The sequence below is a fragment of the Leopardus geoffroyi genome, chromosome B2 (genome assembly GCF_018350155.1).
Source record: "Leopardus geoffroyi isolate Oge1 chromosome B2, O.geoffroyi_Oge1_pat1.0, whole genome shotgun sequence".
Taxonomy (NCBI): Eukaryota; Metazoa; Chordata; class Mammalia; order Carnivora; family Felidae; genus Leopardus; species Leopardus geoffroyi.
Genome location: NC_059332.1, coordinates 23,303,317 through 23,324,362, shown reverse-complemented (window position 1 = coordinate 23,324,362; position 21,046 = coordinate 23,303,317). Strand labels below are relative to the sequence as shown.

At 39.6% G+C, this 21,046-nt stretch overlaps 1 protein-coding gene across 33 annotated transcripts in view; it reads left to right on the top strand.

The window, feature by feature from the left end:
* The first annotated feature begins 98 nt into the window (after positions 1-98).
* Positions 99-21,046, top strand: part of FARS2 (phenylalanyl-tRNA synthetase 2, mitochondrial) — a 623,580-nt gene continuing 602,632 nt past the window's right edge. For 16 of the 33 annotated variants that reach the window (XR_006717077.1, XM_045497529.1, XM_045497536.1 and 13 more), the window contains exon 1: positions 486-632. The gene's annotated coding sequence lies outside the window, so the exon portion shown is untranslated. Of the gene's footprint in view, positions 436-483; positions 659-21,046 lie in introns of those variants that run through there. The other 17 variants (XM_045497504.1, XM_045497514.1, XM_045497518.1 and 14 more) reach the window with 12 other exon arrangements.

The window sequence follows — 21,046 nt, the reverse complement described above, 5'->3', positions numbered from 1 at the left end:
GTTCTCTGCCCGCGCCTGGGAGGAGGCGTGCAGCAGCTGAGGGGGAAGAAGGGGGACGGCCACAGGGGAAGGTCTGAGCCTGGGGAGGGACGCAGGGCAGAGGCTCTAGCATTGAGTGCGCATTGCCCGTCAAGGAGCGCCTTCGAGAACTGCCTAGGTCGTGGCGGGTACATTTAGTCTCATATTGCAGCTCCCAGTGCTATCTCTGCAAGGCCCAAGGCCTCGTTGCCACGGTTACCAGGAGCGCGGTGGGTCGACGCTCCGCCTCCGGCCGCAGATGACCCGCCCCTTGCGTTGGGGCCGCCCTCCGCGCTGCCTGAGAGGCCGAGCGGGCTTTCCAGGTTGCCTTTACTTTACGGCTCTCTGTCTGTGGACACCCTGTACAGGGAACTTTCTGAGCATAGGGATGGGTTGTAGGGGGCGCTGAGGCGACAGGTGAGGGACTCCCTGGTTCTTAGGCTCTGCTCAGGACGACCGGCTAAGGGCCTTGATAGCAAGGCCCCCTTTCTTGTCAAAATGGCAGCGCCCAGCATGCTGGGGAGGTAACTCTAAGGTGGGGAGGGGGTGCGGCGGGTAAGAGACCTCCCAGGAGAGTAAGCAGCGTACCGCACTTCAGATTTTGAAACACCCAGGTTTGTGTCTCCTGGGCGAGCGGTGGGTGAGTGTTTGCCTCGCTGCAGCGTGATGTGCGACATGGGCGGTCGGTGGTGGCGGGGAGAGTTATTGGCCGTGGAATTTCCCCCCTTTCCGGGTGTTCTTTGAGCTTTCGAGGTTTTGCTTTTGAGAGTCCCGGGGACTTTTGTCATGTAATGTGTACGAAAGGTGGGGTGGCGTGAGTGGTTAATTGGGAAAACTTAAAGGATTTAAGAACTCTCTTGGGATAATTTCAGACCCAAAACTAGAAGCTGAGCAAGTTTTCTCACGAAGTTCTTCATGGCTAAGTTTTCTCTCTTGGTCTTTCCCTGAAGACATCAGCACTTCAGAATCACTTTGCTACCGTGGTGGATAAATTTAGTTGTTCTGGTTCTTGAACGTAGGACCGGGCGTAGAGAAGCCTGAGCTAGTTCTAGTTAAAACTAGGTGTGTTTGTAAAGCACCTGTCTTATTTTGGGAGTGTTTCTGTCTATATAGACAACGTTAGAAGAGTCACAGTTTTCTTGCTCACATCACAGGTAGGAGTAAGTTTAGACGTAAAAAACAAGTTTCCCTCAACATCCATCTTAATTCAGCCACTGAGTTGTGGTTGTATTTCATCTCTTTAAGTTTATCTGGTTTTAAAATGACACTTGCTTTATATCAAAACCTCGTATTTTCAGAAACTGTAAGAGATGGAAACACTTTTCTGATCTCGATGCACTTTAGTGTACTTGCAGCCTGGTGTCCTTGCACCCAGATATTCTTGTTAATATTACTTGTTATAATGCAATGGCATTTTAAAAAAAGGCATGGAAGAGAACATACTTCTATTAAAATCTTTTTAAGTTTCCTGTTTGATTTTTTTTTAAAGGTGTCCCACATCTATGAGTATCAAAATAAGGTTTTTTACAGAGTAGTCAAGCTTCTGTCACTCTTCCAGGTTGATCAGGCCATTGGGCAAGTCTTGCCTCAGAATTACTGAAAGGATTTTAATATTTTGAGTTTATCCTTGGCATTACTGAAAGGATTCAAGACCAAGGTAATTGATTATTACAGAGTAAGATCTAGAGCCATTTTCTCATAATATGGTACACGAGTGCTAATGACATAAAATGGGGCACCTGGGAAAACTACAACGTTCCTGCAAGTTAAAAATTGAGAAAGCTATCAAGGTAAAAGAAAAAAAAAAAACCAGAAAAGTTATTTAGGCTTGTTTAAAAATATTGGGAATTGTAGTGTTGCCTGGCTGGTTCAATCAGTGGATCATGTGGCTCTTGATCTCGGGGTTGTGAGTTGGAGGAAGGCCAGTGTAAAGTGTAGAGATTACTTAAATGAATAAACTTTAAAAAATAGTTGGGATTGCATTATATTTTGCTTCCATCTATAAAATAAGGTTGGAATAATTATTACTGTATACAGTTGTTTATGTCTAATTATCAGGTGATTTAATCATTTATACAATTAATGTAGTCAAGGACTTTAACTTTGTCGTAATCAAAGAAAGCTTTCCAAATAAATATTTAAAGTTTAGTTTGGGTAGCTAGTCATCTGTTAGTACAAAGAATAGTTGAGGTTAGGTCGGTGATAGCTTCCCAGTAGATTCCAAGCCAAGTCCTCACAAAAATATTTTTATTGTATTTGAAATAATTTACCAGCATCTTGGATATTGTTGTCTTGAACAACTAATAAAAAAAAATTGCATTCCAAAGCTAAATCTCTATTTTTGTACATCTTTATTGCAGAGATGACTATTTTGAATAGTAGCTCTGTTTGAGGTTGAAAGGAATTAGGCCAGTACGTGAGGGTTACTTACTCGTATGTTCTTTAATCATTCTATTCTGGGCTGAGTATTCTCTTAGGTAATGACTATTAGCTAGTGGTACCCATCTACTACCACTTAAGCCTCAAAATGTAAAAATTTACAGTTCTTTAACTACCGATGTAAAATGATGTATGGGACATCTGGGTGGCTCAGTCTGTTAAGCGTCCGACTTCAGCTCAGGTCACAGTCTCAGGGTTTGTGAGTTTGAGCCCTGCTTCCGACTCTGTGCGGACAGCTCCGAGCCTGGAGCCTAGTTCGGATTCTGTTTCTCTCTTTTTGCCCTCTCCTGCTTATGATATGTCTCTCTTTCTCTCTCAAAAATAAATAAACATGAAAAAAAAAGTTTTAATGATGTATTACTTCATATTAAAATTAGGGTTGCTGGATTGCTAATGAACGCTTAATCCTTTTTGAAGAGAAATTTCTCTAAAATAGTAACGTAACAGCAATTTATTGTCTTAAGCTTAAATACTAAGTTATTAATTTATTTATGAGGGGGTGAGGGGGACAAAGGGTCTAAAGTGGGCTCTGCACTGACAACAGAGAGCGCGATGCAGGGCTTGAACTCACAAACTGTGAGATCATGACCTGAGCCGAAGGCAGGTGCTTAACAGACTGAGCCACCCAGGTTCCCCAGGCTTAAAATGATGTGCAAAGAAAATCTTATATAAATGAGTGACTTGTGATATTATGATTTAGAAATTATTCCACTCCAAACATGGATCTAAGTCTTTATTATATGTAATTTTTACTTTTTTTTTTTATTGATCCTTCCTTGTAATAGAATGTGAAGCTGGAAGAGACCTTGGATATCAACTCCTTTTTACAGATGAACAAACTGAAGGCCTTTTTGATTTCATTTATTGAACATTGATTGAATGCTTCCTAAGTGCCATACATTATCTAAGATGATGGAGTTACTGTGAACAGAGCCTTTTTGTCCTCCCAGAACTGGACAGGGAACTAGAGAAGCAAAGTATTAATTTGTTTTGTCAGGTGCTATGTTACCAAGTGTCTGGAGTGTACAGAAGAGGGCCATTCAACTAGGATTTTGACCTAAGGGGAGGCTTTCCATCATAGAAGGTGTTTCCCCAATTAGTTAGTAACCCAGATGAAGAATGTGGTAAGACGTTGTAGCGTATATTCAAAGAATTGAAGCATGAGGGAGCATGACCCATTCAGGGAACTCTGGGAGATGGATGGGAAGGACCATCTGTGAAACCAGACGTGATTAGTCCTGTGCCTGCTTTGTTTTAATGATGTTTCTTCTGTTTTAGGGATAAGTTATTTCTTATACATTGGCTAGTTCACATAAGTAGACTTTAACATCTGTTGAAATATAGGTTAGTTTTTTAGGTGTTGTTAGGTTTTTGTTTTAAACCATACTTTTGAATCCTATATTTTAGGAGTACTGAAATTCTGTTTACCTCTGTGTTTCACATCTAGTTGACCAGCCTGTTAGTTCAAGCCACAGTTCCTGTGGATATTTGAGGGCTATCAATCAAATACTGATCTAGGTTTCCAAGAGTTTATAGTTTAAGTACAATTTGTATGTAATTAAAGTATAAAGTGCTTGAGGAGAAGCATGGAATCTCAGCATGAGAGGTCACTTCCATGGGTAGTGAGTGCCTGGGCCACACCTCAGACTGACAAAGTCAGCATGGCCCAGGTTCCAGGAGGATTTTGTTTTTAATTTTTTTTGTTTTTTTATTCCCCAGGTGATTGGATGCAGCCTGGTAGAGAAGCATTAATCTGTGGGAATTAGGGGGCTTTTGTAGGAGGTAGTGTTCATTTGGGCTTGAGAGAATTTATGTTTGAATTTATGTTTGAGCTGGGTCTTGAAAGGAATCCCAGGATTTGGTGTGTGGCTGCGATGGTTACTGCAGGATAAAGCTTAACTCTTGGAAAGGGTAGAAGAGAGAGAGTGAGTGAGGTCTGGGGAAAGATGATCAAGGCCTACAGACTTGTGAGGGGGGAGTTGGAGGGTACTTGAGGGGGAGTGCAGGAGATGCAGCTGGGAAGCCTGGCACAGCAGCTTTCCTGGATGATGGACACCTGCTCCGTACTTGTATGATCTCAGTTGATTGGAGACCTGATGGGAAAGAAAGCTGTTAACTTCATTTAAGGACAGGGAAGCTGAGAGGTTGGGTTATTGAGTCGGAATGTTCCACAGCTAGGAAGCAGTGAGGGTAGGCATTGGCCAAGGACCTGATCTGTCTAGCCATGATGCTACACTGCTTCACAGACAGTCTTCAGTGGAAGCTTCAGGAGTTTGAAGTGTATTAATTTTTCTTGGATAACATGGGTAAATTTCAACCATATCTGAACTTTAATTTAGTTGGATTCCACTTATTTATAAAGCTAACTGGTTAGCTCCTAACAAATATTCAGAAAATCTCAAATATTGATTTTTTTATACTTAACCTTGTAAGAGAAAAAAAAATTTTTTTCCTATTAACGTGTCTTAGAAAAGACCTCAATCGAATGCCCTTTTTAGGTTGTCTGTTCATGTGTGCAACCGACATTACTTCTTGGGGGATTTCTGAGACTCTCCTTTCTGGAGAATCTTACCTAAGAAAATCTGTTCTCTAAGAAAGTTAGAAAGCAGCTAGATAGTCTAGCTTCATTGATTGGAGGCTAAAGGTTCCCTTACTTTTGGACAACAACAATAAAACTGACAATTGATTTTGTATAAAGTAGATCAAATGTTACTTCTAGAGCATATTTTTTTTTGAAACAAATTCTTTGCCTTCTGAAGGAAAGAAACCATCTTTTCCTACTACAAACTCTTACCAACATGGGAATTCAATGTGGTTTATGGTAATGTTTGTTTGTTTGTTTAAGAGAGAGAGCACATGGAATTGAGGAGAGGGGCAGAGGTGGAGGAGGGAGAGAGGGAGAGAGGGGGAGAGGGAGAGGGAGAGAGAGAGAGAGAGAGAGAGAGAGAGAGAGAGAGAATCCCAAGCAGGATCCATGCTCAGCACCAAGCCCAAAGTGGAGCTCAATCCAATGACCTGGGATTATGACCTGAGCTGAAATCAAGACTTGGACGTTGAATCGACTGAGCTACCCAGGCTCCCTTGACTTTTTTTTTTTTTTTTAATAGTAATACTCTGCTATAGATCACCTGCATTCTTTTTCATACTAGTTATGAGGGGTGAATTAGAGCAATTATATTTTCTTATTGTTTGTATATTTCAGAATGAATTGTTCATCAACTAGCTCTATGTGATGATAATGCCTAAAGTTTATATTCTTTTCCAAAAGCTTTGCCAGGCAGTTTGCAAACATCTCATTTCAGTAATTCTTATAAAGACAGGAGCACCTGGGTGGCCCAGCAAGTTAAGTGTCTGACTTTGGCTTAGGTCATGATCTTGCAGTCTGTGGGTTTGAGCCCTGTGTCAGGCTCTGTGCTGACAGCTCGGAGCCTGGAACCTACTTTGGATTCTGTGTCCTCTCTCTCTCTGCCCCTCCCTGACTTGTGCTTTGTTCCTCTCTCTCAAAAATAATCATAAAAAATTTTTAAAAGATTCTTATAAAGACAGATTTGAAGCCCTGATTGACTTCTTTGAGTGGGGAGTAATAACCACCATCTGTTTGTTCAGATCAGTGGTTGTGTACAGAAAACACTTAGGATTTGCAGCACTTAGGATTGACTCTGTTTAGGAAAAAAAAACACAGCAGCCTGCGTTTGCCTAGTCACTGACGAAATACTAGGTCAATGTCTCATACAGAAACGGAGTTCTGTGATATTAACTGATATCTTGGAAGGACGGTATATCTTTGTAAAGAAAAATCCTGCAGTTCTTCCCTACTGTGTGTTTCTTTCCTGTGCGTCTCCTTAGCTGTTCAAACAGAACACTTCATTTCTGGCCACCTGATGTGTGGGGATTTTTACCGACACCAAAGCAGTTCTCTGCGACACCAGCTGGATATCCTACAGTTCAACTCAATCCTGACACTGCTTGAAGATAGCATCAGATTCCACAGGGTAAAGCTCATTCCCCTAAGACTGCCCTCCCTACCCTCCTATTTCAGATGCCAATTGCAAGTAGTGGATCCCCAGGTTGCCCATGCCATCTGTCGGATTTGGCTGCAAATTGGAGGTTCCCGTGACTCTCTGCTCAGGTTTGAGTAATTTACTGGAGAGTCTCACAAACCTCAAGGAAACATTTACACTCACCAGTTTATTAAAGGCTGTGATGAAGAGCACAGATGAACAGCCAGATGAAGAGATACATTGGGTGAGGTCTGGGAGGGCCCTGAGTGCAGGAGCTCCTGTCCCTGTGGAGTTGGGGTGAACTGCCCCACCTGTGTGGATGTGTTCACCCACCTGGAATCTTTGCAAACCCCATACTATTGGGATTTTATGGAAGCTTCCTCATGTAGCCATGATCAATTAGCAGCATTTTCAACCCCTCTGTTCACTAGAGAAGTGGGATGGGCGGGGGGATGGGGCTGAAAATCCCAAGCATCTAATCCTGGCTTGGTCTTTCTGGTGACCAGTCCCTTCAGGAGCCTTACAGGAGCCCACCCAAGGTCACTTCCTTAGAAATAACAATGCTCTTAGTGCTCTTATCACTTAGGAATTTTCAAGGGTTTTGTGATCCCTGTGTTGATGGGGTCAAAGACCAAATATTAGAACAAGAGATGCTTCTAGGATTCTTATTGGTTAGAAAATTATAAGGGTTCTAGGAGCCAGGAACTGGGGGCAGAGACCAATATACAGATTTTCTATTTCACAATCTTTTTTTTTTTTTTAATGTAATTTATTGTCAAATTGGCTAACATACAGTGTATATAGTGTGTTCTTGGTTGTGAGAATAGATTCCTGTGACTCATGGCTTACATATAACATCCAGTTACCCTCCTCAGTGCTCATACCCACTTTCCCCACTCCCCCACCTCCCATCAACCCTCAGTTTGTTCTCTGTATTTAAGAGTCTCTTTAAAAAAATTTTTTTTAATGTTTTATTTTATTTTTGAGAGACAGAGACAGCATGAGTGGGAGAGGAACAGAGAGAGAGGGAGACACAGAATCTGAAGCAGGCTCCAGGCTCTCAGCTGTCAGCACAGAGCCCAACACGGGGCTTGAACCCACAAACTGTGAGATCATGACCTGAGCCGAAGTTGGACGCCTAACAGACTGAGCCACCCAGGCGCCCCTGTATTTAAGAGTCTCTTACGGTTTGCCTCCCTCCCTCTCTGTTTGTAACTATTTTTTCCCCTTCCCTCCCCCCATGGTCTTTTGTTAAGTTTCTCAAGATCCACAGATGAGTGAAAACATACGATATCTGTCTATCTCTGACTGACTTATTTCACTTAGCATAATACCTTCCAGTTCCATCCACATTGCTGCAAATAGCATGATTTCATTCTTTCTCATTGCCAAGTAGTATTCCATTGTATATATAAACCACATCTTCTTTATCCATTCATCACTTGATGGACATTTAGCTCTTTGCATCATTTGGCTATTGTTGAAAGTGCTGCTATAAACATTGGGATATATGTGCCTCTATGAATCAGAACTCCTGTATCCTTTGGATAAATTTCTAGCAGTGCTATTGCTGGGTCGTAGGGTAGTTCTATTTTTAATTTTTTTGAGGAACCTCCACACTGTTTTCCGGAGTGGCTGCACCAGTTTGCATTCCCACCAACAATGCAAGAGGGTTCCTATTTCTCCACGTCGGTGTTTCCTGAGTTGTTCATTTTAGCCACTCTGACTGGTGTGAGATTGTATCTCAGTGTGGTTTTGATTTGTATTTCCCTGATGATGAGTGACATTGAGCATCTTTTCATGTGTCTGTTGGCCATCTGGATGACTTCTTTGGAAAAGTGTGTATTCATGTCTTCTGCCCATTTCTTCACTGGATTATTTGTTTTTCGGGTATTGGGTTTGGTAAGTTCTTTGTAGATTTTGGATACTAACCCTTTATCTGATATGTCATTTGCAAATATCTTTTCCCATTCCTTCAGTTGCCTTTTAGTTTTGTTGATTGTTTCCTTTGCAGTGCAGAATTTATCTTGATGAGGTCCTAGTAGTTCATTTTTGCTTTTGTTTCCCTTGCCTTTGGAGATGTGTTGAGCAAGAAATTGCTGCGGCTGAGGTCAAAGAGGTTGTTGCCTGTTTTCTCCTCTAGGGTTTTGATGGTTTCCTGTCTCACATTTAGGTCTTTTATCCATTTTGAGTTTATTTTTGTGTATGGTGTAAGAAAGTGGTCTCGTTTCATTCTTCTGCATGTTGCTGTCCAGTTCTCCCAGCACCATTTGCTAAAGAGACTGTCTTTTTTCCATTGGATATTCTTTCCTGCTTTGTCAAAGATTAGTTGCCTATACATTTGTGGGTCCATTTCTGGGTTTTCTATTCCATTGGTCTGTGTGTCTTTTTTGTGCCAATACTATACTGTCTTGATGATTACAGCTTTGTAGTAGAGGCTAAAGTCTGGGATTGTGATGCCTCCTGCTTTGGTTTTCTTTTTCAATATAACTTTGGCTATTCAGGGTCTTTTGTGATTCCATACAAATTTTAGGATTGTTTGTTTTAGCTTTGAGAAGAATGCCGGTGCACTTTTGATTGGGATTGCATTGAATGTGTAGATTGCTTTGGGTAGTATTAACATTTTAACAATATTTGTTATTCTCATCCATAAGCATGGAATCTTTTTCCATTTCTTTGTGTCTTCCTCAATTTCCTTCATAAGTTTCCTATAGTTTTCAGCATACAGACATTTTACATCTTTGGTCAGGTTTATTCTTAGGTATTTTATGGTTCTTGGTGCAGTTGTAAATGCGATCGATTTCTTGATTTCACTTTCTGTTGCTTCATTATTGGTGTATAGAAATGCAACTGATTTCTGTACATTGATTATGTATCCTGTGACTTTGCTAAATTCTTGTATCAGTTCTAGCAGTCTTTTGGTGGAGTCTGTCAGGTTTTCTATGTAGAGTATCATATTGTCTGTGAAAAGTGTAAGTTTGACTTCTTCTTTGACAATTTTGATGCCTTTTATTTCATTTGTTGTCTGATTGCTGATGCTAGGACTTCCAACACTATGTTGAGCAACAGTGGTGAGAGTGGACATCCCTGTTGTATTCTTGGTCTCAGGGGGAAAGTTCTCAGTTTTTCCCCATTGAGGATGATAATAGTTGTGGGCTTTTCATATATGGCTTTTATGATGTTTAGGTATGTTCCTTCTATTCCGACGTTCTTGAGGGTTTTTATTAAGAAAGGATTCTGTATTTTGTCAAATGCTTTTTCTGCATTTATTGACAAGATCAAATGGTTCTTATCCTTTCTTTTATTAATGTGACGTATCACATTGCTTGATTTGCGAGTATTGAATCAGCCCTGTAGCCCAGGAATGAATCCCACTTGATCTTGATGAATAATTCTTTTTATATGCTGTTGAATTTAATTTGCTAGTATCTTGTTGAGAATGTTTTGCATTCGTGTTCATCAGGGATATTGGCCTGTAATTCTCCTTTTCTGTGGGGTCTCTATCTGGTTTGGGAATTAAGGTTATCCTGGCTTCATAGAATGAGTCCAGAAACTTTCCTTCCATTTCTATATTTTGGAACAGCTTGAGAAGGATAGGTATTAACTCTGCTCTAAATGTTTGGTAGAATTCCCCTGGGAATCAGTCTGGCCCAGGACTCTTATTTGTTGAGAGATTTTTGATAACTGATTCAGTTTCTTCACTAGTTATGGGTCTGTTCAAATTTTCTATTTCTTTGTCTTTGCATTTTGGTAGTGTGTGGGTGTCTAGGAATTTGTCTGTTTCTTCCAGGTTGTCCAGTTTGTTGTAATATAATTTTTCATAGTATTCTCCAATAATTTATTTCTGAGGGCTTGGTCGTGATAAGTCCAATTTAATTCATGATTTTATCTATTTGGGTCCTCTTTTTTCTTTTTGAGAAGTCTTGGGTAGGGATTTATCAGTTTTGTTTATTTTTTCAAAAACCAACTCTTAGTTGTTTTTTTTGGATTCTATATGTTTGTTTCTGCTCTAATCTTTATTATTTTTCTTCTTGTGCTGGCCTTGAAGTTTCTTTGCTGTTCTGCTTCTAGTTCCTTTAGATGTTCTGTTAGATTTTGTATTTTGGATTTTTCTTGTTTCTTGAGATAGGCCTGGATTGCAGTGTATTTTCTTCTTTGGACTGCCCTTTCTGCATCCAAAACTGTTTGGACTGTTGTGTTTTCATTTTTTGTTGTTGTTGTTTCTTTAAATATTTTTTAATTTCTTCTTTAATTGCCTGGTTTACCCATTCATTATTTAGTTGGATGTTCTTTAACTCCATGCATTTTGAGGTTTTTCCAAACTTTTCCTGTGGTTGATTTCAAGTTTCATAGCATTCTGATCTGAAAATGTGCATGGTATGATCTTAATTCTTTTACATTTATTGAGGGCTGTTTTGTGACCCAGTGTGTGATCTATCTTGGAGAATGTTCCATGTGCACTCGAGAAGAATGTGTACTCTGTTACTTTTGGATGGAAAGATCTGAATTTATCTGTCAAGGCCATCTGGTCCAGTGTATCATTCAGGGCCATTGTTTATTGATTTTCTGCCTAGATGATCTGTCCATTGTTATAGGTGGAATAATCAAGTCTCCTGCAATTAGCATATTTTTATCAATAAGATTGCTTATGTTTGTGATTCATTGTTTTAAATATTTGGGGCTCCCATATGCGGCACATAAACATTTATAATTATTAGCTCTTCTTGATGGATAGATCCTGTAATTATGATATAATTCCCTTCTCTTGTTACAGGCTTTAGTTTAAAATGTAGTTTGTCTGATATAAGTATGGCTACTCCAGCTTTCTTTTGACTTACAGTAGCATGATAGATGGTTCTTCATCCCCTCACTTTCAATCTGAAGGTGTCCTCTGGTCCAAAATGGGTCTCTTGTAGACAGCAAATAGATGGATCATCCATTCTGATACCCTGTGTCTTTTGACTGGATCATTTAGTCCATTTACATTCAGTGTTATTATTGAAAGATAGGGATTTAGTGTCATTGTGTTATCTGTAGTTTTCATGCTTGTAGTGATGTCTCTGGTCCTTTGTGGTCTTTGCAACATCCCACTCACAGAGTCCCCGATAGGATTTCTTGTAGGGCTGGTTTAGTGGTGATGAACTCCTTCAGTTTTTGTTTGTCTGGGATAACCTTTATCTTTCCTTCTATTCTGAATGACAAGCTTGCTAGATAAAGAATTTTTGGCTGCATATTTTTCCTATTCAGCACATTGAAATTTTCCTGCCACTCCTTTCTGGCCTGCCAAGTTTCAGTAAATTGGTCTCTTACTACCCTTATGTATCTACCCTTGTAGGTTAAGGCCCATTTATCCCTAGCTGCTTCCCGAATTCTCTCTTTATCTTTGTATTTTGCTAGTTTCAGTATGATTTGTTGTGCAGAAGTTCGATTCCTGTTACGTCTGAAAGGAGTTCTCTGTGCCTCCTGGATTTCAATGTCTGCTTCCTTCCCCACATTAGGGAAGTTCTCAGCTATGATTTGTTCAAGTACACTTTCAGCCCCTTTCTCTCTCTTTTCTTCTTCTGGAACTCCTATGATACAGATATTATTATGTTTCATTGAATCACTTAGTTCTCTGATTCTCCCCTTGTGGTCTAGAATTTACTCTCTTTTTCTCAGCTTCATCTTTTTCCACAATTTTATCTTCTATTTCACTTATTCTCCCCTCTGCCTCTTTAATCTTCTCTGTCACAGCCTCTAGTTTATTTTACACCTCATTTACAACATTTTTTTTTTTAATTTTTTAATTTTTTTTCAACATTTATTTATTTTTTGGGACAGAGAGAGACAGAGCATGAACAGGGGAGGGGCAGAGAGAGAGGGAGACACAGAATCGGAAACAGGCTCCAGGCTCTGAGCCATCAGCCCAGAGCCTGACGCAGGGCTCGAACTCACGGACCGTGAGATCGTGACCTGGCTGAAGTCGGATGCTTAACCGACTGCGCCACCCAGGCGCCCCAATTTACAACATTTTTTAATTCTTCAGGACTATTTTTTAGTTTCTTGATCTCTTCAGCAATAGATTCTTCTGTCTTGTATGCTTTTTTTCAAACCCAGCTATTAATCTTATGACTATTATTCTAAATTCTTGTTCAGTTATATTGTTTATATCTATTTTGATTAATTCTTTAGCTGTCATTTCTTCCTAGAATTTCTTTTAAGAAGAATTCTTCAATTTCATCATTTGGCTAGTTTTCTGTCCCATATGTGTTTTAAAAGCTTGTCATGTGCCCTGCACTTGCGAGCACTACTATATTAAAGAGGGGTCATACACTGTCCAGGGCCTGACCCTTCAGGAGGTGTTTTTTGGAGTGTTACTTGCTTTCTGTTATTGTGACTTTGGTTGCTTTATCTCCCTACTTGTAGTGATGTTTTGGACCCTTCACCAGGTGTGCTTTGAGTTCACTGAAGTAGCCCTGAAAAAAACAACAACCCTTGCACCCCCAAAAAACCCCCAAAGAACCCAAAAAACAAAAGAACACACACACACACAAAACAACAAATAACAAAAAACAGCAACAACAAAACCCAATGGGGCGGGGAGGTGTTGGTGGAAGAGGCCTTATGCCATACAGAGAAATGACAGGGGCAGGGAAAAAGAAAAGAAAAGAAAATTGACCAGGCAGGGAAACTATACTGCTTAATCCAGATAGAGAGAGAGGGGAAAATAAAGAAGGAGGTATAGAACAGGTATAAAGAGAATAGATTAAATATGTCTGCTTAAACAAACCAAGAACCAGAATAACCAGACTAGAGAAGGGAAGAAATAAGGAAAAAAGGAAGAAAAAAAAAAAAACATATGTAATAAGAATTGTCCCAGAATTACGTCTGTAAATACAAAACTATGGGTGCCTTCGAACTGGTGGCAGCACTGGTCTGGAGGAAGGGCTGTCTGGTTCCTCAGTGTCAATTCCGCTCCAGTAGATACGCAGTTACCAGGTGCCAGAAGGGCATGGTTTGGTGTAGGCGGTCCGCCTCCACTGTCTGGGCCCCTGTCTGTTCCCTGAAGCTACACCTTGATGGTGATGGGGAGAAAAATGTCAACACCCCAGTCTCTCCTCCCTGTATCGGGTGTCCCAAACCACTCTGTTCAGGCTGACCTCATAGTGCCACAGTTGCGAATGAGGCGGTTTGTCCCACTCTGCTGACTCCCACACCTCCCTGGCACTTGGCTGGGATTTAAACCCCGATGTCTTAATGGGCCTGCTCCATGTGCCCTGGTTCAGGGGAAGTGCCTCTCCACCACATCGATAAATGGCCCCTGGCTGGTGGGTGCAGGAAGGGACCTTTGTCCTTTGAATGGCTATATACCATCTTCCCACTGCACTCCAGGGAAGGGATTGCTTTCTCCCACTGTGGACTGTGCCTCTGAAGTAGTTACTGAGCTCGGGGCTGGCTCCCCTCCTCCCCAGGTGTGCAAACTGGGCAGCTGGCCCCAGTCTAGAGAAATATCTTAGAATCTTGGATACTTATTTTAGTCTGTTTGGGCTACTATAACAAAATACCATAAACTGGGGAGCTTATAAACAACAGAAATTTATTCCTAACAGTTCTGGAGGCAAGGAAGTTTAAGATCAAGGCACTGGCAGAATAAATGTCTGGTGAGAGCTTCCTGGTTCATAGATGGCTTCTGTTTTGCTGTGTTCTCGCATGGATGGGGCAAGGGATGTCTCTGGGGCCTCTGTTACAAAGGCATTGATCCCATTCCTTAGGAATCTTCATGACCTAATCACCCGCAAAGACCCTATCTCCTTATACCATCACCTGGGTTTTTAACTTAAGATTTTAATATGAATTTTGGGACGTATACATAGATCGACTGCAATACTATCGTGGAGAATGTTATTATCAGTGGAAGCTAAATAGAGAATTCATGACTTTTTGCTATTGTAGTGAATACTTTTATATGATTTAATATTTCATAGCTTTTTAATTTAAAAATTTATTTGCTGAATACAACTAAGGCAATTCACCTTGGCAAACCTGTGTCCTGTATATTGTGTAATGGTGAGCTTGAGTTAACTAATAATATTTAAGAGTAATAAAAGCCTGGCTGTGTGAAATGGATTGCAGTAATATTGGCAGACAGTGATACAGAGTTAGCTTTAGTTAATAAGAATTCATTCATTGGTAGAATTATCTTTATAATATATATATTCTGGAATGCAGGGGAAAGTGAAAATGGCTAAGTCATTAAATACAGGAAAGCTTATCAGGCATACTTTCCTCTCTCCTTCTTGACATTTTAAGGTATGGACAGTGTTATCTAGTTCAAGTCTTTGAGCACTTTGAAGTAAGTGCATGTGCCTGAGCAATTTATGTTAAGCTCTGTTAGAAATCTCATTCATGCCTTGGCTTCCGGGTGCAGTGAGAGCACCTCCAGCCTCCTGAGACCTGGCTGTAATGATAGTTATGGTGCTGCTTTTATTTGTAGACACCTGGTCTTCCAAGAATTGCCTATACCCCCTACTTTTTAAAGCCTCTGGGTAAACCATCCTGGATTAATACATTTCATCACAATAAGGTCAGTTTCACCACAGTGTCCAAGCTGAGTTGGAATGTCCCTCTGTTAAAGATTTTGTAGAGGAGATTCCATGGGTGCCAAGTTACACTGTTTTCTGAAAATCCTTTTCTATGGTCTTGAAAGCTATTTTACCATAAAATGTTCAGTATAGATTAATATGACAGTGATTTATGCTGATCTTCCTTCCCCTCCCTCCCCAAACTCCCTGCATCATTTTTAGAATAAAGTCTAAAAAAGTGTGTAAACTCTCTAACACAGCCAATATGACCCTGAAGTTCTTTGCAAATGCTGATCCAACAGCCTGGAATGGTTTTTCCGCCTTTCCTAATTTGTCCAGTATTAGTGTAAGGGATACTTAACTCAAAGATACCTTCTCAGAGTTTAAGCAGAGCTTCCTCTTTTAAGCCCTCTTAATGTTGTGAGTGTATTTTTTGCTGAGAGTGACTGCAGTTGCAAGTAACAAAACGCAGGTCAAATAAATTTGAACCAACATAATGGCCTTACTGTGTCATGTATCTTGAAAGTTCAGAAGTCAGATAAGCTTTAGGAGTGGTTTATTTGAGTGCTGTTGTTAAAGACCTGGCTTTGTCCTGTTTTCACACTGTCCTGTACAATGGCAGCTTTATCCTCAGGCTGGCATCCTCTCTTAGTTGTGGAAGGCCAACAACAATTCTGGGGTACTTGTTTCCAGAACATCAGAAGAGTGAGTTTGCAGACCAGGAGCGCCCAATAATCCTATCTGTTCAACTCTTGGGTGAGTTGTGTGCTCATCTGTCTTTGAACCAATCACTGTAGTTAGGGCATAGGATTACAATTAGTTTAGGTTTGAGTCACCTGCGTATATCCTAGAGGCAAGAATGGGTCCAGCTGTCCCCAAGATATATAGGCTCTGAAAGTTGGGAATGGGTAGGTAAGCATGTCGGGTACATACAATGACATTGAAGTAGTTACCAAGAGAACAGGGACTGATTTTTTTTGTAAAAGGCAACAAGTCATTACAGCAGTCTTGCTTGAGTTCTACATCTCTTTGTGTGATTATTTGATTAATCTTTTTCTCTGTTATCAGGCTGTGTATTCCATGAGGACAGAGACTATGTCTATTTTTTATTACAGTTGTTTGCTTAACACTTTGCATATACTAGATGATTAATAAAATGCTTAAATATGATTAGAGTGAATGATCATTACTTTGCATACCGTATGTATTCAGTGAATATTGGCTACTTGTTCTTTCGTTTTGTGTTTTGCTAGACTCTCTCTGAACCTGTTCTTTTCAACTGCATTTTTTCTCCCTCTTAGAAATGCTATTCTACAGGTTCTGCAAGTTTAGGATTAGGGATATGAATTTTTAAAGATTCATGGTCCTGTCAGTTAAATCACTTAGAACAGTGATTTCCAGTCCATGTGCTAGTCAACTGTGGAACCACAGAAAGAAAAGGCTTAGGAATCCCTATGCTTTTTATTTTTTTAATTAAAAAAAAAATTTTTTTTTTAAATTTTAGAGAGAGAGAGAGGGAGAGAGCACATGAGTGGAGGAGAGGGGCAGAGGGAGAGAGAATCCCTAGCAGGTTCCACGCTCAGTGCAGTTCATGACTGGGATCATGACCCGAGCCGAAATTAAGAGTTGGACATTCAACTGACTGAGTCACCTCGGTGCCCCATGAATCCCTTTATTTCTAACATGCTTGTCCACTCATTTTTCAAACATATGCACATAGTATAGTGACTGGAAAAATATGCAGTGATAAAAAGCTACTGTGATTATCAATGGTTTTAAATAATTTTGAATTATACAATGGGCATTAAAATGTTGCTAAGAGAGTAGATCTTGAAAGTTCTCATCAAAAGAAAAAAAAATCGTGATTATGGTGGTGGATTTTAACTAACTATACTTACTGTGGTCATCGGTTTGCAATATCGAATCATTATGTTGTATACCTGAAATTAATATAACAATATATGTCACTTATATCTCAATGAAAAAATAAAAGTACTTCTGTCCCAGGCTGTTGTTATAATGAAAGAAATTAATACATACAAAGCACTTAAAATAGTGCTGGATTTGTAGAAAGTACTGTAGGAAGGTTAGCTATTATTATTACTGATCTTTGGGTTGAGAGCCTGGTTTGATTATGTACTCTGAAGTATAGATTTTCCTTAGGAACTATAACCATCCTTTATCATTGGATAGCCATTCATTCATTAAACATCAATCTTTATATATATATATATATATATATATATATATATATATATATATATATTTCAGCCAATATATAAAATCATCCAATATATAAAGCCAATATATAAAATCATATTTACAAAATCATCCAATCTCCACAAGATGAAACATATATATATGTATATATGTGCATATATGTATATATATATATGTGTGTATGTGTGTATATATATATAAATACATATATATATATATATATATATATATATATATATATATATATATGTTTGATCTTGTGGAGATTGGATGATTTTTCCAAGTTAAAATTTATTTTAAGGCTGAAATAGGTTGGGAGCCCCTGGTTAGGCTGTAATAATGCCAGGATGTTTCTACTGTGCTAACCATTATGTTTCCGTCTCTTCCATGGCTGCAGAGCACATTCTGAAGCCCTGCACGTGACAGAAACATGTCCTCTTATCGCTCAGTGGACATTCGCTGTCCTAACTCAGGTCATCCTTGCCTTCCACCCCTCTTTGTAAATACAAGCAATCACTCAGTTCTACCTATTTTACCTCTAATTGGCTTCTAAGTTAGATTGTACTTCGCTTAGGATTCAATAAATATTTGCCAATTGAGGTCAGTAATTCAGTGGAGTTTTTTACTAGTGCTGTAGTTTCATGGTGTACTAATTAATGTCCTTGGTTTTCTTCTTTCCCCTCAAAGTTTTTTTTTTTTCCTTGCTGTAGGATTCTTGTATTTGAAGTTAAATTATATGAATTTTAAACTGGATGGCTCTATTCTGATAGCTCGAGTTTCCACCCTCACACTGCTGGTTCCTGGTTCACAGCTCATCAGCTCCCAAGGGCACGGAAGGGACTAATTACTCTTTGAGTGCTTATTGTTGGGCTGGCTGTTTTATGGGTTACCTTATCTAATACTCATCACAATCGCGTAGAACGAGGACACATAAATAGTTAAGTGGCCAGCTGGGATTCGTAGTTAAACACATTTTATTGACTGAACTGCCTCCATATTCTCCATTTTAAGCGTTTCTCTAACTCTGCTGTTCCCACCTTTCAGCTACCCTTTACTACCATGGAAGCACAATTCTTTCTCCCTAATTGGACTTCGAATCTACTCGGCTTTGCACTTTTTTACTGTTCCAGATCTATCTCATATACCTACTTTTCTCCTTACCTAGTCTAGATTTTTGTTGACTGCTTTTTAATATCTTCTAATTGGTCTGCTTCAGACTAGTATGAATTTCCCTACTCTGCTTTGTTGATGTGCTTTCGTTAGTGGATTTGACTTACTGCCTGTGGTTTAGGGATACTTCATATATAACAATATGTTGTACTAGCATGACCTATGGGATGTAGGTCAAACACATTTTTTCCAACTAATACTTCTTTAACATTGTGTTCAGTGAGCTAATCTTCCCCTGCCTCTGGATGAAAACTTACTTCTTCCCTTATCCATTCCTTATGCAAAGGACACTGTGATGGGAAAAGACGGTGCTGTGTATATATGGCTTTTTATTTTTATTTTCTAAAAGTTTATTTATTTAAATTCAAGTTAGTTAACCTACAGTGTGATAACTGTTTCAGGGGTAGAACTCAATGCTTCATCAGTTACATATAACACCCAGTGCTCATCCCAACAAGCCACCTCCTTAATGCCCATCACCCATTTAGCCTATGCCCCCTCCCTCACTTCCCCTCAAGCAACCCTCAATTTGTTCTCTGTATTTAAGAGTCTTTTATGGTTTGTGTCCCTCTCTGTTTTTATCTTATTTTTCTTTCCCTTCCCCTATGTTCATCTATTTTGTTTCTTAAATTCCACGTACGAAAATAAGTAAAAACATTAAATAAAATTTGCCATCAAGATCACTGGTGTGCTGGTCGATGTTTAATAAACAGTATTTATGGAGGCGCCTGGGTGACTCAGTCGGTTAAATATCTGACTCTTGATTTCGACTCAGGTCGCAATCTCATAGTTTGTGAGAATGAACCCTGCGTCGGCTCTGCATAGGCAGTGCAGAGCCTGCTGGAGATTCTCTCTTTCCCTCTCTCTCTGCCCTTCCCCTGCTCGTGCATGCACACACATGCTCTCTCTCTCAAAATACATAAATAAACTAAAAACAAAATGTTTGTGGAAGCAGTGCCTGATTGTGTTTGGCTGTAGTCAGTGTATTTACACCCAATTTCAGGCCATTGTCAAAAAGCCGCCAAATGCAGAATTGAGAAGAGATGTGCAGTCTCTGATGGTGTTAGCCGTCAACCCCTGGAAATTAACTCTTTGTGAAATCTTTTCTGCTCTTCTTCCATGTAGAGTTAGTCACTTCTTCCATTGCCCTCCATAAGCACATAGTCTGGAATTTTAGTTGGGATCCTATATATCTCTCACTCTGGTTTTCTGGCAGTCTGTGAGTTCCTTGAGGGGTGTGACCAATTTCTTAGTTATAATGCTAAATATACAGCAAGACTTGTAGTCAAATCAGTGTATCAGTGATCTTGGTTGTTATGTTTCAGATGGGAGCCTTAGAAGGATCTTTGTAGATCTGTTGTCTCTAATGAAAAAAAGTCATTGATGATTGTAATGTCATTTTCTTACATACCTCTATTTCATATACTTTTTATTTTGGTCATGATAATAATTGCACAAATTGATCTATTAGTTGCTAGATTTAACATGTATATAAATCAAATGGAAAACAGATTATTTTGCTGTTAATTGTAATTATTTTTAAATTTATTAAAAACATTTTTTTGTTTTTTGTTATTGTAAAGAGTGAGAGCGAGAGTGATGGAGAGGGGCAGAGGAAGAGAAAGAGAGAATCTTAATCAGGCTCCATGCTCAGCACGGAGCCTGATGTGGGGCTCGATCCCATGACCCTGGGATCATGACCTGAGCTGAAATGAAGAGCTGGAAGCTCAACCAACTGAGCCACCTAGGCGCCCCTCTAAATTGATGTTTATATATTATTTTCTTACACACTTCCTTTTCTCATACTTCTTGTTTTAGTCATGATAATAATTATACAAAACTGTCTAGAAGTTCCTGGATTTAATAGGTATATAAATCAAGTGGAAAGTTAGCTGAGTTTTTTTTTTTTTCCTGTCAGTCAGTTACAATTATTTGTAAATTGATTATACATCTCAGCTTTCCTATCATTTAGGTGTAAAATGTTTGATACAGATTTCCTGTATTAATATTCTAATTTAACACAATTTGTTTGTGCTTAGTAATCAATCATTGAGTCCCCTTTGAGACCTGGTCAGATGATGGTGACCCCAAGATTTTAAATTTTTTTTTTTTTCAACGTTTTTATTTATTTTTGGGACAGAGAGAGACAGAGCGAGACAGAGCATGAACGGGGGAGGGGCAGAGAGAGAGGGAGACACAGAATCGGAAACAGGCTCCAGGCTCTGAGCCATCAGCCCAGAGCCTGACGTGGGGCTCGAACTCACGGACCGCGAGATCGTGACCTGGCTGAAGTCGGACGCTCAACCGACTGCGCCACCCAGGCGCCCCGGTGACCCCAAGATTTTAAAGAATAAGAAATAAGCCTATGCTTTTATCATGCTTAGTTACTCTTTTTCCTCAATATATTTCCATTAGTTTTGAGGTTTAGACATTGGGAATGTTGCGTAGGATATGAAGTGAGTATTCAGAAATATTCTGTGTCTCTTCGTCTCTGTCTAGTTTCCCCATTCCCCAAAGGGAACCCACTGTCCAAAAGATACCTTTCTAGTGATTTTTGAATGGTTTGTGAATTTTTGCACTTTAGGTTTGAGAGTTGTTTGATTCATGAGGAGGCAATATTTCAGAGGCATAATTTAT